The 14,533-nt window shown below is 37.7% G+C and overlaps 1 non-coding gene across 1 annotated transcript; it reads left to right on the top strand.

The window, feature by feature from the left end:
• The first annotated feature begins 100 nt into the window (after positions 1–100).
• Trnat-agu (transfer RNA threonine (anticodon AGU)) lies at positions 101–172 on the top strand. Its single transcript has one exon. It is a non-coding gene; the product is annotated as a tRNA-Thr (tRNA).
• The last annotated feature ends 14,361 nt before the right edge of the window (positions 173–14,533 follow it).

A 14,533-nucleotide genomic window follows, 5' to 3' on the forward strand; every position in this document is an offset into this window, starting at 1 on the left:
TGGTTATCAGTGGATTGAAGAATAAGAATTTCAAGACATTGGGATTTTTGTACAAGTATAAAAATTTCTTCAAAATTTCTACAAGAATGTTCAGGGGGTTGGGGATGTGGCTCAGTGGTAAAGCATATGTCTAGTATGCAAAAGGCCCTGGGTTCAATCCCCAGCATCCCCAGCCTTTAATGTGGCATCAGCTTCCCCAGCAAGAGCTCTTTATTCCCAAACTGAAAGGAAACCAAATGAGATTGGCCTTTTTAAAATCGTGTATATCATGCCATGGCATAATACTCAGCAATAAAAAAGAAATGACACTGTGATAGATCCCCAAAACATTATGTGAATCAAAGAAGCCAGACACAAAGCAGTATGTACACTCTGTTTAATTTCACTCATATGAAGCAGAACAGGCAAAACTAACCCATGGTGATAAAAATTAGACCAGTGGTTACTTAGGAGGAGAGATGAAAAGGAGACACAAGGGAACTTTCTGGGGTAATACAAATGTTCCGTATTTTAATTAGGGTAGCTGTTACATCGATTAACATATTTGCCAAAACTCATCAAATTACTCACTCAAAATCTGCGCATTTTAGTGAGACCCTGTCTCAAAAAAGGACTGAGGCTGTTGGTCAGTGATAAAGCGCCCCTGGATTCAATTCCCAATACTGCATTAAAAAAATAAGAATATTTATATACCTATGTTCATAGCAGCATAATTCACAGTGGTCAAAAGGTAGTAGTAGCATAACCAATATGATTCTGCAACATGTACACTCAGAAAAATGAGAAATTATATCCCTTCTATGTATGATATATCAAAGTGCATAAATGCATTCTACTGTTATGTATGATTAATTGAAACAAAAAAATTTTAAAAGGTGAAAGCCATAAAAGTGTCTATTGACAGATGAATGATTAAACAAAATGTAGTAGATACATATACTGGAATACTATACACCCCTAACTATTTAGCCCTAAAAAGAAAGAACATTCTAAAGTACGCTACAACAGGAATAAACCTTAAAGGACATTAGGGTAAATAAAAGAATCAGGTCACACACACACACACACACACACACACACAAATTATATGTTTCCACTTTTAGGAGCTCCCTGGAATAGTTAAATTCATAGAGAGTAGAATGGAGGAAACCAAGGACTGGGGGGCTGGAAATAGGAAGTTATTTCAAGGGTGCTGCATTTCAAAAAGACAAGAGTTCTAGAGATGGACCATGGGAAAGGTTGCAAAATAATGTGAATGTACTCAATATCACTGAACTATAAACAAAAGTGTTTGAAGACAATAAATTTTAAGTTATGTATATTCTACCACCATTGAGGGAAAAAAAAGAATATTGAAAAGAAGTTGCCTATTTCCTGCTTTGCCAAGGAGGGACATGGCAAAACAAAAACCAGCCTCCACCTACTACCACCTGCATTTCATAAATGGAGAGATAATTTTGAAACAAACAAACAATGTAAGAAGGACATACTCTCAGGATAAAACAACAAATAATGACATTTGGACATGTTCTCCCACATCATTCTTACTGTTTTTTATTTTACCACAGTTTAATAATAATTTTTTAAAAACTTTTTCAATAATCACCAGTTTGGAGATCAGAGTTTGGAACGTCTACAGTACAAAGTGGGTTGATAGTACCATCAGGGATAAAAACCCTGAGCTCATTAAAACATTGTTCTGATCCAATATGACATTTCCTGGACCCTGAAAGCATGGTTTCATACAGGTATAGAAGAAAATCATGTAAACATGTCTCACAAACAGCTATTGGGAGACATAAGTCCAGAGAGGCCTCCCCACCAGAGCAAGAGCAATGGCTGGGAAATACAACATTCTCATCCTGATGCATTCAAATAGGGCACTTGTGGCTCATTTGCCCCTATGTTCTCATGTGCGTGCCTTTAATGTGGCATCAGCTTCCCCAGCAAGAGCTCTTGCAACTTCAAGTTCCCAGAAGGCAGGAAGTGAAGCAACCCAAGCTTGATGCAGCCCCAAAGTTGAGTCTGTGTGGTAATGGCAAGGAAACCAGAAAAGGTAACAAAGAGCATGAGGCTCAGTGCTACAAAGCTTGCTTAGCATGCACAAGAGCCTGGATTCAACTCCCAGCTGGGTAGGGGGAAGAGAGTAAAAAGTAACAAGTATGAAACCATAAGGAAATTCAAAGTTGATTGCAAGCTTCAATCTTTGCTATGGAGTTCCAGAAAATTCCAAGAGTCTGAACCGTGACTCAGCTTTGTGAGGAACAAGGAGAATGGGCAATGAAATTGGAAATGGTCTAGGAGTTCTCAGGTTCACTTCATATTCTTTAAGTGGTATTAAAATGCTTTATTAAATTAGCATGACAGGGCTGGGGTTGTGGCTCAGTTGTAGAGTGCTTGCCTGGCATGTGTGAGATACTGGATTCAATTCTCAGCACCACATATTAATAGATAAAATAAAGGTATATTGACAACCAAAAAAAATTTTAAAAAGTGACACATTTATAGCATTAGAATGCATATATTTAAAAGAAAAAAAGACTGAATACAAATAAATAATACAATTTTTAAAAAATTAACATGACAATGTTCCTTAATGTATATCCAAAATGATGTATTAAAAAGAAGCTACAACTGGGGTTGTAGCTCCATGGCAGAGCGCTTGTCTATAAGGCATGAGGCACTGGGTTTGATCCTCAGCACCATATAAAAAAATTTTTTTTAAAGTATTATGTCCATCCACAACTAAAAAAAAAAAGAGGAAGAATAAGAAGGAGGAGGAAGAGCTGGGCACAGTAGTGCACGCCTATAATCCCAGTGGCTTGGGAGACTGAGGCAGGAGGATCACAAGTTCAAAGCCAGCCTCAGCAACTTAGTGGGGCCCTAAGCAAGTTAGCAAGACCTTGTCTCAAAATAAGAGATAAAAGGAACTGGGGTTGTGGCTCAGTGGTTAAGTGCCCCTGGGTTCAATCCCCAATACTGAAAAAAAAAATGCAGGAGGGCAAGGAATCTGATATGTTTAGACATATTTTAAAGACAGTCAACATGCTTTCAGAAAAATGGCAAATAAGTACAAAATCCTTTTTCCCCCACAATGTTGAAGATGGAACAGAAGGCATTGCACATGTTAGATAATAACTTTACAATTGAACTACAGTTTCCAACCCACACAAAACTTTTTTATACCTCTCCATGGGGATTCCCCTTTCAATGTGCTCAAGCTTTTTTATCCTATGCCATACTATGTTCCCACCGGGATGCTCTTTTTACCCTTCCTGGGCTCTGACACTGTCACTTGGTCATCTTCATGCACCAACACCTTCTTCATCTGGCTCAGACACTGCACTGAGCCACCACCTCACATGAACATCGTCCTTACCCTGAGCCTCCAACTCTTTGTACTGAAGCAATCTTCAACACAGGTACTCTACTCCGATTTTGTTATATGCCCTCTTTGTTCTCCCTAGGTTCTGATACCCTTGCTAGGCCAGATAACCATTTGGATGTTCTTCTCAGTTTGCTTGATGACTTTTCTTCCTTGTTCATATATGTGGGTCCTAATTTGTAATATCTCTAATTGTTTTGCCTTAGTCCTAGTTTTTCATGGATTCAAGATAAAATATATTTAATATTAAATAACTTAATATTAAATGATTAAATATATTTCTCCCAATTCCCAGTTTTTTATTCTGGAATAACTTAATTGACTAGACTTCATCATCAGATAACTTTTCAAAAAAGTTACATGTACCTGACATGAGATAAATATTTGCATGTTTGATAGTGTTCTTTGATTGCCTTTATACATGAGTGGAAATTTAGTTGGGTATAAAATTGTTGACTCACGCTCATTTCTTCTTTGAACTCTGTAAATAATTCTCTATAATCTCTGGCATGGATCATGGCTGTGAATTAAGTTTGAACCCAGTTTTACCTCTTCCTATTACAAGTGACTTGTGTTTTTTGCCTAGAATTCTGTAAGATTATTTACTTAGTTTGTGAAGTTTAATTACTTCATATAGCTATATCATGTTTTCATGTCTCTGTGTTAATTTTTCCTATAACACAGTGAATCCCTGAAATTTGTAGATTCTACATTTTAGCAAAGAACATCTTTTTCTTTGAATGTGTTTATTCTCTATTTGTTCTGCTTTCTACCTCAGGGATACAATATACATATATTTTAATAAGTATTTTTATATAAAATTATGGTATACTCCTGTTGTGTTTTATTCAGGTGTCATTTCTGTACCTGCAAAATTCTGTAGAGATAAGGGTAATAATTATTATTATAAGTGTGATCCAACTATAAGAATTTTTATGTTCTATCTCAGTTCAGTTCTCAGATACTAAAAACTTTGTAAATGATTTTTATTTGTGTGCATGCATGCATGTGCTTGGAACACTAGACTGATATAGGAGGCTGAGGAAAACAACATAGTAGCCAATTCCTTTTCAGAGTGCCCATACAATAATCAGAACTTTTTTTTTTTTCTTACAGTCTAGAGATTGCACCCACGGCCTTGTACATGCTAAGCAAGCACTCGACCATTAAGCCATATCTTCGGCCCTAAGACTAATTTTTAGTGTTTTTTGTTTGCTTGCTTTGACAGTACTGGGAATCAAACCCAGAGCTCCCATATGCTAAGCAAGCAACTTATCACTGAGCTACATCCCCTAGAACTAATATTTATTTATTTATTTACTTATTATTATTATGCTGTGGATTTAACTCTGTGCTGCTTTACCACTGAGCTATATCCCCAATCCTTTTTATTTTTTATTTTGAGACAGGGTCTTTACAAGTTTCTTAAGGCTTCATAAGTTTTTTCGGGGGTAAGTGGGTACCAGGGATTGAACCCAGGGGTGCTTAACCACTGAGCCACATCCCAGCTCTTTTTATTTTTTTTTTATTTTGAGACAGGGTCTCCCTAAGTTGCTTAGGACCTTACTAAGTTGCTGAAGCTGGCTTTGAACTTTTGATCCTCCTGCCTCAGTCTCTCAAGTCACTGGGATTACAGGAGTGTACCATCATGCCCAGTCCAGGCTTGTTGAGACTAGCCTTGAACTTGCAATCTTCCTGCCTCAGCCTCTGGGGTCACTGGGATTACAGGTGTGTGCCACCACACCCAGCTTTAATGTTTAACTATACAAGGCAAAGATGTAAGTACTTTACAATTGCTGGCTCATTTAATTATCATGATAACTATATAATAAGTGTTATTATACTATTAATAATGAGAAAGGTTAAACCTTAGAAAGGCTCTAAGTTGTATTATTACTAAATGGTAGAGTAGCTTTGGAATCTGAGTTTTTCAAGCCATGTCCACACAACACGTTACTTTCTCTTTCTCATGATGGGGAGTTCTAAGGGTGAAAAAGATGTGTATGCCTCCAAGGGATATTCAAAAGACAAATCTGTTGGTTCCCATGATAACATATTATTATTATTATTTTGTGGTGCTGGGAATTGAACCCAGGGCCTTGTGCATGTGAGGCAAGCACTCTACCAACTGAGCTATATCCCCAGCCCCCTCATATTATCTTTTAAAATATTTTTTAGTTGTAGATGGACACAATACCTTTATTTTATTTTTATTTATTTTGTTTTTCTCATTTTTATGTAATATCTTAAATTTATATATGACAGCAGAATGTATTACAATCTTATTACATATATAGAGCACAATTTTTCATATCTTTGGTAGTATACATAGTATAGTCACACCAATTTGTGTCTTCATACATGTACTTTGGATAGTAATGATCATCACATTCCACCATCATTAATTACCCCATGCCCGCTTCCTTCCCTCCAACCCCTCTGCCCTATCTAGAGTTCAGGATGTGGGGGAAAAGGTACATGCATACACTGCTGGTGAGACTGCAAGTTGGTGCAGCCAATATGGAAAGCAGTATGGAGATTTCTTGGAAAATTGGGGATGGAACCACCATTTGACCCATCTGTCCCTCTCTCAATCTATACCCAAAGGATTTAAAAACAGCATACTACAGAAACATAGCCACATCAATGTTTATAGTAGCACAATTCACAATAGCTAAACTGTGGAACCAACCTAGATGCCCTTCAACAGATGAATGGATAAAAAAATGTGACATATATACACAATGGAATATTACTCAGAAATAAAAGAGAATAAAATCATGGCATTTGCAGGTAAATGGATGGAGTTAGAGAAGATAATGCTAAATGAAGTTAGCCAATTCCAAAAAACCAAATGCCAAATGTTTTCTTTGCTTTTATTTTTATGTGGTGCCAGGGATCGAACCCAGTGCCTCACACATGCTAGGAAAGCACTTTACCACTGAGCCACAACCCCAGCCCAATATTATATTATCTTTACAGTAATATATGTTAGAATTACAAACCATATAGCCTATAAAACTTTATTTTTTAAAAAAATATTCATTTTTTAGTTGTAGTTGGACACAATGTCCTTATTTAATTTATTTATTTATATGTGGTGCTGAGGAACCCAGGGCCTCTCACGTGCTAGGCGAGCGCTCTACCGCTGAGCCACGACCCCCAACACCTAGCCTATAAAAGTTTAAAAAGTAATTTTTAGCCACTGATAACCAATTTCTTTTTTTTCAACCTTAGATCTTTTCACTGAATGTCCCAGAAGGTACTTAAGTACAATATATTTTATTAATGAATAAATTTACTTGTGGTGCTGGGGATTGAGCTCAGGAACACTCTATCACTGAGCTGCATTCCTAGCCCTGTTTCAATTTTTTAAATTTTGAGACAGGAGCTTGCTAAATTGCCAAGACTAACCTTGAACTTGTGGTCCTCTTGCCTCAGCCTCACAGTGTGCCTGACTTCAAGACATATTTATGTACATTTTACAACATACACATATGATAAATCATACGTGCCCATAATGTAGAAATAAATCAATATACTAGGGAATTCATGTTCATTTTTATTAATAAAGTGAGCTTTCAAAAGGGTTTGGAGACCAGTATTTTAGAAAGACAAATCTGAGCCCATGTATGAATTTTAAAAAAAGAGAGGGCAGAAAGATGAGAACCTAGGAAGGGAAAGACTAGTCAGTTAATTCTGCAACACAACCTTCCAGGCCAGTGGTCAAAAGAGGCTGAATTAGGATAGAGAAATTAATTTTGAATGGAAAGGAACAAATTCAAGAGAAAGAGTCAACGAGAAGACAAAAGCAGCAAGCCTTGACAACTAATGGTGTATAGAATGCAAGGAGGTATGTGTGTGTATGTATGTTGTATATGTATATAAACCAACATATATGTGCATATACGTATATCTTAACATGAAATTTAAAAGCAATAGAAATAAATTTGTAATTTAAATTTTTATTTCATTTCACAGAAGTCAAAACATTTTTGTTCCCCATCTATTTGAATAAATTCCACTGTGTTAAAAAATACACGTATATTTTGGTTTAACAAGCTGTGATGCGGTGATACACAAGTGAGTTTCTAATTTTGGTTTATTTTGAAAATAGGTTTTAGTTGCCATCATAGCTGACAAAGATATTCTTGAGGTTACAAGAACTGAATGTACCAAAAATGCATTACTAAATCCTAATATTCATTTCCATCTAATAATTATGCGAAGTTTTATTGAAACGCAGCCAATGAATTGACTGATATTAAAGAATTATTCTTTTTTTTTTATGGTCACACCAATATATAATTTTTATTGTTACTTTATGTTGACTTATTTTTGAAAAAAGCCCACTCTGAACATTTTCTCCTGTATTTTCTTTTGAAAAACTTATATTTTTAGGATTCATGATCAGGTCAATGATTTTTTTTTTTTTATTGGTTGTTCACAACATTACAAAGCTCATGACATATCATATTTCATACATTAGATTGAAGTGGGTTATGAACTCCCAATTTTACCCCAAATGCAGATTGCAGAATCACGTCGGTTACACATCCACAATTTTACATAATGCCCAATTAGTAATTGTTGTATTCTGCTACTTTTCCTATCTCCTACTATCCCCCCTCCCCTCCCCTCCCATCTTCTCTCTCTACCCCATCTATTGTAATTCATTTCTCTCCTTGTTTATTTTCCCATTCCCCTCACAACCTCTTATATGTAATATTGTATAGCAATGAGGGTCTCCCTTCATTTCCATGCAATTTCCCTTTTCTCTCCCTTTCCCTCCCATCTCATGTCTCTGTTTAATGTTAATCTTTTCTTCCTGCTCTTCCTCCCTGCTCTGTTCATAGTTGCTCTCATTATATCAAAGAAGACATTTGGTATTTGTTTTTTAGGGATTGACTAGCTTCACTAAGCATAATCTGCTCTAGTGCCATCCATTTCCCTGCAAATTCTATGATTTATTTATTGCTGCATAGTACTCCATTGTGTATAGATGCCACATTTTTTTTATCCATTCATCTATTGAAGGGCATCTGGGTTGGTTCCACAGTCTAGCTATTGTGAATTGTGCTGCTATGAACATCGATGTGGCAGCATCCCTGTAGCATGCTCTTTTAAGGTCTTCAGGGAATAGTCCGAGAAGGGCAATAGCAGGGTCAAATGGTGGTTCCATTCCCAGCTTTCCCAGGAATCTCCAAACTGCTTAAAGAATTATTCTTGCAGGCTAACTGAAAAGTATTGTATATGAACATCTGGGATATTAATAGGTTAATTTTTTTTTACTTGTAAATGAACACAATATGTTTATTTATTTGTTTTTATGTGGTGCTGAGGATGAAACCCAGTGCCTCACACATGCTAGGCAAGCGCTCTACCACTGAGCTACAGCCCCAGCCCAGGTTAAAATATTTTTTCCTAGTTTTTTTAAGCTTTCAGATAAAAGTTCTTCATAAGTAATGATACCGTTATCTCATTTTCTGGAATAAGACCGTTATGGAAACATTTCAAAATGCTTTCTCAATAAATAGAATTTCTTTGAAAAGCAGTTACTTTTCATTCATTATTGAACTCTGCTATTTCCATAAAGGTACTGACTATATATATTTATTATTTTAAAATCATCAATTTTGTGTTGTTTTGTTTTTGGTGCTTGTGTGTGGTGCTGGGGATTAAATCCAGTGCCTCTGGAATACTAGGTAAGCACTCTAGCACAGAGCCACATCCCTGGACCAGTAGCATAGTTTCTGAAGTCATTTGTCATAACAGAAAAGGTCAGAAATCTTTAGACACTTGTCTTTTTACAAGGCAAAAAATGTGTAGTTCATCTTTTCAGTTGACAGTTCTCTTCAGTCCTTTACCCCCAAATGATCTATGAGGCTGTTGGATACAATTGATTTTTATGGTAGCTTCTCATCTCCTAGCACAGTATATTCTTCTTTCTTTTTTATCTTTTTGGTGTGGGGTCTTGCATATGCTAAGGATATATTTTCAACCACTGAATTACAAACTCAGCCCCTGATTCTGTTAATTAAAGGTCATTTGTGTGTGTGTGTGTGTGTGTGTGTGTTTTCTTTTTGTTAGTTTGTTTTTATAAAAATATTCTTAATGACAACCTGCAGCACATTTCTGCAATTCCTCTCAGGAGACTTCTCTTACCCTTGATGACAAGTGACTCATGGACAGACAAGTGACTGCCAGTATCACTCCATAGATTAGAAATCAGTAAAGTTCAATAATTTAAATGTGTGTGTGTGTGTGTGTGTGTGTGTGTGTGTGTGTGTGTAAGTTCTAATATATCTTCTGTAGCCCAGGGCTTGCCTCTTCTGCATATTCAGGGACAAGCACACATTCCACCTTTAGAGATCATTGTCCTAAGCACCTCTATGAACCTCTATGATCCTTTCATTCTCCTGCCAGCAAACCCTTGTTATCTTTATGGCCCATGTCTCCATTGATAAAACCCAAATTCTTTTTATTTATTTATTTTTTTGATACTAGGAATTGAACCCAAGGAGCACTTAACCACTGAGTTACATTACCAGACTTTTTTATTTTTTATTTTGAGACAGCATCTCTCTGCATTGCCCAGGCTGGTTTTCAAACTTGTGATCAATCCTCCTGCCTCAGCCCTCGAAATGGCTGGGATTACAGGAATGCATCACTGCACCAGGCCAAACTCTTGTCTTTCTTGATAACACTCCTCTCTCAATTCTCTCCCAAGCACCTCTATGATCCTTTCACTGCCCTGCCAACAAACCTTTGTTATTGCCAGGTATGGTGGTGCATGTCTATAATCCCAACAACCGGGGAGGCTGAGGCAGGTGGATTGCAAGTTTGAGGTCAGCCTCAGCTATTTAGCGAAGCTCTCAGCAATTTAGTGAGACTCAAAATAAAAAAAAACTGAAAAGGGCTGAGGATGTGGCTCAGTAGTTAAGTAGCCCTGGGTTCAATCTCTGGCACCAAATAAATAAATAAACCTTGTTATCTATCCATTTTCCATTTATCCTTTGAAAAAGCCAAACTCTCTTTTTTGATAACACTCCTTCCCCAGTTCTTTCTGCCTCCTCCCTAGCACTGCCCATCCTTCAGACTTGGGGACTGGTGTGTGTGTGTGTGTGTGTGTGTGTGTGTGTGTGTGTGTGTGTGTGTAAGTTCTAATATATCTTCTGTAGCCCAGAGCTGCATCTTCTGCATATTCAGGGACAAGCACACATTCCAATCTCAGCAATTCACTCTTTGACTTAATTAAGCCAGCCTTTCTGCTGGTTATAGGCTGATCCTAGAATCTTTGCTCCCTGGACAGATTTTCCTGCCTTGTGCCCTCAATTTCTCAGTGTTTGGGGTTGAGTCCCAGGCTAAATAACAATAAAAGCAAACACATCAACCCTTACTCCTTGCCTAATATTGTTCTGAGTGCTTTATATATATGTTCACTTCTTTGATTCCCATAACTCTGTGAGATAATACTATTTAAATTTTATAGAAGATGAAACTGAAACAGGGGTTAGGTACATAAGTTTCCCAGAGTTACTAACTATAAGTTATGAAGGAAAATAGGTAAATGGGTTTGACTTTTGGTGCTCCAAGTGCAGAGTCTCTCACTCTGGGCTGTACTAGCCTGCCTCATGCCAGCTGGCCATGCCCATTATGGTAGGGGCAGAAAAGCACTTCTAAGCCAAGCAGCTTTCAGCCAACAGCATAGCCAAGTTCAATATGACACAGTGCTGCTCTGGGGGTGGATCAGATACTCAAGTTCAAAGACCCTGGCACTGACTGGGAGCTGAAATATGAAAAAAGACTGGGAGCCATAGGTGGTTTGAAAGCTAGAGGGGAAAACAGAGATTGGTTGATTCAAAAGAAAAAAGACCTGGCAGCCAAGAAATAGGCTGACAGAAAAGATAAATAATAGCTTGTGTGTGTGTGTGTGTGTGTGTGTGTGTGTGTGTGTGTGTGGTACTGGGGATTGACCCAAGGAGCCCTCTACCACTGAGCTACATCTCCAGCCCTTTTTATTTTTTATTTTGAGACAGGGTCTTGCTAAGTTGCTTAGGTTCTTGTTAAGTTGCTGAGGCTGGCTTTGAACCTGAGATCCTCCTACCTCAGCCTCTCAAGTGGCTAGGATTACAGGTGCGTATCACCCTACCCAGCAACATGGATGAATCTTACATATATCATGCTAAGTGGTGAAAGAGGTCAGATACAAAAGACCACATGTCATGTGATTTTATTTATTTATTTATTTATGTACCAGAGATTGAACCCAGGTGCGCTTAACCATGGAGACACATCCCTAGCCCTTTTTACTTTTTTATTTTGAGACAGGGTCTCGATGAATTACTTAGGGCCTTGCTAAGTTGCTGAGGCTGGCTTTGAACTTTTGATCCTCCTGCCTCAGCCTCCCAAGTCAATGTGATTACATTTGAATATAATGTTTGGAATAAGCAAATCCAGAAAGGAGATTAGTGATTTCCAGAGGTGAGAAGTCTGGGAGAGAACAGGGAGTGACAGCTAAGGGTTTCTTTTGAGGTAATAAAATGTCTGAAATTAGATAACAGTTGCATAATTCTGTGAATATATTTTAAAACATGGAATTGTACACTTTAACAGGGTAAATTTTATAATAACTACATCTCAATAAACCTGTCTTTAATTTTTTTTAATCATGAATAATGTAAATATCACAGATCAGAATTGAAAGGAAAGTGACCACAACACTCAGAGCAACCAAGAGATCTTTATTGCAGCAGTGCAACAGAGGTGAAAAGAGAGAGAGAAAGCGTGCAAGAGAGAGACAGAAAGCAAGAGAGAGAGAGAGAGAGAGAGAGAGAGAGGGGGGGGGGGCCCGGCAGGAGGGAGTTTTATAGCCCAAATCTAATGAGGTCTCTGGGTCTGCAAGCTGCCTTGTTGGCACAAGGGGGGTTAAGTGTTCGGCCTTGGGGGGGGGGCGAGGGGGTTGAGTGTTCGGCCTTGAGTGGGGGCTTGTGTGTTTGGGCTTGAAGCATATAGGTGATAAAGAACCAGACAGAGGGTAAGAGTGGCCAGGTCATCCTGCAGCTAACTTTGTTTGGCATGCCCTGCAGACAGCTTACTCAGCCTGTCCTGCACCTAACAAGAATTAGCATTATAAGGTGAATAGGATACTAATTAAAATAGACTCTATGTGTTGTAGGATAAGCATCTGAAAATATTTTTTAACACAAGCACCCAAGGAGTAACAGCACAAATAGTAAAAGGAATAAATGACTGTGCTACATTTGCATCTTACTGAGTGTGAGGGTTAGTTTTTTTTTGTGTCATCCTAACTGAGCTAACAGATGCCCAGATATATGGTAAAACATTATTTGAGAGAATGTTTATGAGGTGCATCTGGAAGACATTAGCACTTGAATCAGGAAACTAAATAAAGAGGACTAGTCCTCACCAGTTCTTACTAATTGGGCATCATCCAATCCTATGAAGGATCAAGTAGAACAAAAAGGTGGAAGAAGGGCAAATTTTATTTTCTTTTCTCTCTCTCTCTGCTTGAGCTGAGACATTTATCTTCTCATGTCCTGAGCACCAGCTGTTCTGGTTCTCAGGTCTTCAGACTTAGACAGAATTGTACTACCAGTTTTCCTGGATCTCCAGTTTGCAAATGGCAGATGGTAGCACATCTCAGCCTTCATAACAATGAATTAGTCCCTATAATAAGTTAATAGACAGATAGGGCTGGGACTGTGGCTCAGTGGTAGAGCGCTTGCCTAGCATGTGTGAGGCACTGGGTTCCATCCTCAGCACCACATAAAGATAAATAAAATAAAGGCATTCTGTCCATCTACAACTACAAAAAAAAAAATTTTTAAAAAAGAAGAAAGAAAGACAGGCAGATAGATAGATAGATCCTATTGGTTCTATTCTCTGGAGAACTCCAGCTGATTTACTGGGCTAGCAATTTGTTCATCCCTATTCCTCAGTATATTAATTTATTACAAGCTTGTTCATATGTTAACATAAAGTCATCCAAGATTTTTAATTTTTTTTTTAGTTGTTGGTGAACACAATACCTTTATTTTGTTTATTTTTATTTGGTGCTGAGGATCCCACACAGTGTCTCACGTGTGCTAGGCAAGTACTCTACCACTGAGCTACAACCCCAGCCCCTCATCCAAGATTTTATAGCATTATTTTCAAACAAAACATAGGAACCTCTATAGTGTACAAAAAAAAATATTTTTTCTAGAATAAGAACAAAATTATACTTTCCAAACTGATGAATTTTATTTCTAACAGTAGAGAAAATATGAATCCCATAGCAATATCATTGATATCTCTTTTTTTTTAGCAAAACAAAGCTATAAATCACTCTATTGCTAAATCTATTTGCCAAAGAGGACACAATTTACGCTTGAGGAGAAAGCAAACAAAAGTTCTTTATCTAATAGTCTAGGCTCTTGCAAAAATTCAATGGCATACAATGTTAAAAAAAAAAAAAACTGGTTTCTTCTATATTCTCACTCAACAATCACAGATTTCTGTGACCAAATTTTGACCCAATTTTGTTGCAGACACCAGCTGGATGTCTAATTCAATTCCATTCTGACACTGTCTATCTGGAAAAAGGTCAGATCCCACAGGTTAAGGGCTCAGCCCCCAACTGCCACTCCTCTCCCACTTCAGATGCTAATCACAAGTCCTAGGTTGTTTCGCCTGTGTATCTGACCTAGAAGCCATAAATCAGGATTCTCACAGTCCTCTCCTTAGGCTGGATTAGAGAGACTCGCAGAATTTAGGAAAACACTTAGGTTTACTGGTTAATTATAGAGGATATTAGAAAGGATACAAATAAGGCTGGGGGTTTAGGTTGGTGGTAGATCACTTGACTAGTATGCACAAAGCCTTGGGCTCTGTCTCCAGCACTGTAAGAAACAAAACAAAATATGATGAGCATCACATTAAGATGTGAGTAGAACAAGGTTTGAGGAAGGGATGAAGAGCTTCCATCCTCTCTCCAAGAACCTCCATGTTTTCTGCTACCTGGAAACTCTCCAAACCCTGTCCTTTTAGATTTTTATGTAGTTGTCTTAATCTATTTTTTCCCCTCCTACTAAACCCAGGAGCCCTTTATCATGGAGCTACATCACCAGTCTTTTTAAATTTTTC

The sequence above is a fragment of the Urocitellus parryii genome, chromosome 7 (assembly GCF_045843805.1).
Source record: "Urocitellus parryii isolate mUroPar1 chromosome 7, mUroPar1.hap1, whole genome shotgun sequence".
Taxonomy (NCBI): Eukaryota; Metazoa; Chordata; class Mammalia; order Rodentia; family Sciuridae; genus Urocitellus; species Urocitellus parryii.